This window comes from Macrobrachium nipponense, chromosome 22 (genome assembly GCF_015104395.2).
Source record: "Macrobrachium nipponense isolate FS-2020 chromosome 22, ASM1510439v2, whole genome shotgun sequence".
Taxonomy (NCBI): Eukaryota; Metazoa; Arthropoda; class Malacostraca; order Decapoda; family Palaemonidae; genus Macrobrachium; species Macrobrachium nipponense.
In genome coordinates, this window is record NC_087213.1 from 74,360,710 (window position 1) to 74,365,558 (window position 4,849).

Genomic DNA, 4,849 nt, shown 5'->3' on the forward strand with positions numbered 1-4,849 from the left:
ACTTCTACCATAATCAGAATAAGTATGTACTATGTGCCAGTTAAATCCTGAGACGATAACTCATTATCAATACTTTTCTTATCCTTCCTTGTAATTATTTATCTTGTTTTTCGAGAACACGTTGCAATCATAACTCTGTTTACAGAACAAAGTTCAGGACTTATCTTAAGAAGGTACTTGCTGTTATCTAATTTTACAGGAGTAAAAAAATGAGAAAACACTACTTAATGGATCTAGGTAGACCTTAAGATCGGTTTAAAGTAGGACCTTTATGATCCTGAAAGCTGCTGGGAAGGGCACGTTAAACTTAGAACATAATTGTTTGTTTTAATTTTTGTTTGTTCTTTGGTTGCTAATCTTATCTATGTAGATCAATCACGACAATTTTAAGGAGTATGTTATGCAGTACATGTAAAAGGCGTATTTTATTAATGTCTTCTAAATTATCAAACTGGTAAAAACAGGAAACTAGTCAACAGGAGAGTAAACAGTCCTGCTGAAGCCCCACGCATCAATCTTGTCCTTAGAAGGAGTGAAAGTAGATTTCATCCTTCAGAACAATGTAACCTCATTAATCATCTCTGAAGGAGATAACAAAATAATACATAAGGTTTGTTCAGTGATTTGCTTCAACAGAGTTGGTGGGATTACTCAATTATTTTACACAGTATCACTTCCTGATGATTTTTCTGATGCTTCCAAAACTCTCCAAAAATAATTAGTCGTCATAAATTATAGTTTATCGGCCATTAAAATTAAGAAAAAGTCGATCTTGGAATGATGTCACAGGCGGACAGACCGGATGTACTTTGCATCCCCACACGGAGAAATCTTCCCGTCAGCCAAGGCCATAGAGAACTGAGCTTCACAAATACTGTAGCTCTTATTTGGGATCTTGGAAGCATGTGTGCCATTCCTTTACCTGTTGAGTTGTGTTTGTGGGGACCAGAGAGTGGAAGACAGGTAACTGGGTACTGATGATTTATTACAGACGAACTGGGTTGACATAGACAGGTGCGGACGGATGACCAGTACCGACTGTGAGACGGTAGATTTGTGTTTTCTTACAGATATTACATTCATAAATAACTACAGACGCAGTCTGTGTTCATACATGGTAATTATATCGGCGGAAAGGCTAGAGAATTCTACACAATATGGAATACATTAGAATTCGGCATGTTGTTGTAGTTAAATGAAATTAGTGAAAGGACGTTGTCCTTACACGTTTATATATATATATAATATATATATATATATATATATATATATATATATATATATATATATTATATTGTGTGTGTGTGTGTAATGTTAGTTTAGAGTTAAATTCCAAAGCTGGAGGACCTACAGATTACGGAAACCTGATCTTAATTGATTTAGTCTTCTCCTCTGTATTGGTTGAATGAAATGAAATGATCATCATATGTTGAATGGATTTCTTTGAATTTGCACGAATTTTTATGGTATGTCATAGAGAGAGAGTGAGAGAGAGAGTGAGAGAGAGAGAGAGAGAGAGAGTGAGAGGAGAGATGAGAGAGAGAGAGAGAGAGAGAGAGAGAGAGTGTGAGTGCTGGTTGGAGGAACGGGTTTGCCGTTTACTCGACGATCTATACAGGTTCCGAGTGCCACAGAATCACTGATCTTGTCGTTAGGCAAAGAAAGAGAAGAGAGATTAACGTATCCTCCAGATGGGAAGAAAATTCCATACGTGGTATTTTAGTTGATGGTACAACATTAAAAGACACAAAGCATAAGTGGAGAGAGAGAGAGAGAATGAATATTTTCTATTTAAGGAGCATCTACCCAAGCAGTAGACGTTTATCGGTCAGACAGACTAGAAACTGTTTTTTTTTTTTAAATACAGTATAAAGAAAATTTAATTATATCAAAACCGGACTATATTAAGTTCTTATGAGATACCAAGGGCCATAATATATTTCACAGGAAACGCGTAGTCATTGCGACCTTTAGATCTGGTGAAAATCATTAGATGGTGAAAAATTCGAACAAAAGTGATCAGACAAAGGTCCACAAAGGATGTTGTCATGCCATGGTATAAAAAAAAAAAAAATAGGGCCATTTACCTCTTCTGAATAATAACCAGACGAATGGCGGACCTCAGCAAAGATCAGTGTCTTTGGATCTACACTGTGTGTGTAGCTGTCTTGGAAAATATTACGTTCAAGAATTTCTTGAAATATTTAACTATGAGCAAGGATAATATTGTGTGTAAGTAGATGATAACCTTAGCGTTTACATCCTGTTTAATTATTTCCTTTTCTCCTTCAATGAAATGAGTTCTTGCCTTTAATTCTAGTAGATTTTCAGGTTACTTTTCCTCATGACATGGTTGAATAAATCAGAGGTTATTCATCAAATTAAAATGCTATCGTGTTCTCTTTTAGAAAATTGATTTTGGCAGCTAAGTGGCCACATTCTCTTACAGATATTATTTTGGGCATTAGTCCCGATGTCCACAGAATACTCCATTGAACTGAGTGAACTCGGTAGACCATGTGTCTGAATCGCCTACGTGACGTGCGTCATCGATGTAGGGGGAGGGATGGGAAGGGGAGGGAGTTGGTGGCTAAGGTGTTGGATTGGGGATGACATTTACCGGGAGAATATAGTCGGTTCCGACTGTTGCATCCCACCGGCCCTATATAGTAAACTGAAGAATTTCCCTTCTCTTTCATTTCACAGTTATCCGTCACTAAACCTGTTGCCAAAAGAGTGACCTCTCTCTGTCTCTGTCTCGTGCAGGTAGGAATCACGTGCTGAAGCTTTGCCGGCGCTAATTCTCTCTCTCTCTCTCTCTCTCTCTCTGATATTTCCTTTGAAATCCCTTCGCCCTCCACATAACTGATGTAAATGCCATTGTGTAAGAACACAATACGAAATTTCTAAGAAGATTGATTACTACTCATCTATGCCTTCCACCTTTCAATTCTGAAGTTCTTTGCCACCATCTTTGTTTCTGCTGCCGTCTTCACCTCTTGGAGAGAAAGGCATTTCAGTTAGTATATAGAAAAAGTATTATATTTTCAGTTTTCAGAATAAACCTCATCTTAATATTTTCTTAGTCGTTCCATGGTATCACGGTCTAGGTCCGTGGCTGGTATATGTACGTTGTACACGTGAGTCATCAGTAACACCCTTGTCACCTGTCGTCGTTATCCAGGTTCATTCCCTTTGGTTCTTAATCGGTCCATCAGGTGGACCTCTTCTAAATGTTAGTTACAGCTTATAGCTTTTCAGTAACCGATTCTTGTATTTTTTAGCTATTTTTGAATAGCCCTGTTTAATTTCTCCTTGAATACATCTTAAAGTCTCTTCTTTGTTTAGTTCTTGCCGCAGTTTCCTTAATAAGAGGTCCGTTTTCCAATATAGAATAATGGACTCGTCATTCTATATTCATCCATGTTTTTGCGTACAGTTATGCGCTCAGTAGTATAATGCTGTAGGAGGACTTATGGATATTTCTGTTCAAATTGATGGTAATGCGTGTCAAAATACATCCTATATTAAATATTAGCTTTATGGACATATAAAGAGACGAGAGGAAGACCACTCGATAAGAAGATGATGGAGATGAGACTACCAGGTGGGAGAAGGTTGGATAGACCAAAATTGCGATGGATTGACTGTGTGAGGAAAGATATGAGGGAGTTGAGATTGAGGGAGGAGGGTGCACTGGACCGAGGGAGATGGAAGAATGTGTTGAAGAACCATTACAGCGACCCAAAATAGGGACAAGCTTGTAAAGAAAGAAGAAGAAGAATTAAATGTTAGCTTTAAAAGGAAGATAAAACTCGGTTCAGATGGGCGTGATCCGTCATCTGGGGCTTTATCTTTATAAAGCATTTTAAAGCATCCGTATTGAAATATTCCTTTATGCAAATAGAATTTTTAGTACGTGATCTGTCACCTGAAGGTGTTCATCGTGTATGAATATTAGTTTCCTCAACCTGCTAACTATATTAGACCTTTGAATTCTCTACTTTTTATCATTAAAACTAGCCTTTTTAAAACTATTTTTTAATATATAAATAGTTTTATCCTCACTTAATTTTAGCCTTATCCCTCTCAGCTTGGAGCAAGGAAAGAGCTGACAAAAAATGTAACTCAAGAAGAAAAGATAGTTTTAAAGGCTGTAGCTAAATTCTGAAATAAGTTTACTACTTTTGAGCGGGAAAGAATAGAACCTACTGACTGGTTGAGTAACTTGAGTTGGAGGGTATGCCAGTCTATGTAGGAAGGAGGGAAGGGACAGGAAAATATGAAGTCAATCAGAATAACAGATTTTTGGTGGGTGAAACAGAATCGGCTATCCTGCCTAGTGAGATGGGGCCATCAGACTTACCTGGTAAGGGAGCCACCTGATTGAGAGAAGAGGGACAGACCTACTTACAGTACAGTAGCCTTTTTCTTCCACAGTTGCGTCGAAGGTATTTTTCAGCATCTGATTCCTTCAAGATTTTGGAGATGCTACGTAGCTGAACAAGACCTGTTTCGTAAGTGGTGTACGAGAAATAGTGTCTTGTCTCTGAAATTCACACTTGAATGATTTGGTACATGTTGATAGTGTTATTCTACTTACAGACGAATTAAATGTAAGAACTCCCTGTGCATCTGATCCGTTGTAAGTACCCTATTAATAGATTGCATTAGATAGCAACAACCAGAACTGTTCGTGCATCTCATCAACTTGCAACACAGTAGTCTTTAACTCACTGAACTCCCCATGTTAAGTGGCAAATTAAAAGAGTATTTTTCTAGCCTTGCTAATGCAAAACAATTATGAGCAAGCAGATTCTAAGTCGTCCGGTTAAGTAACTGGTGAACG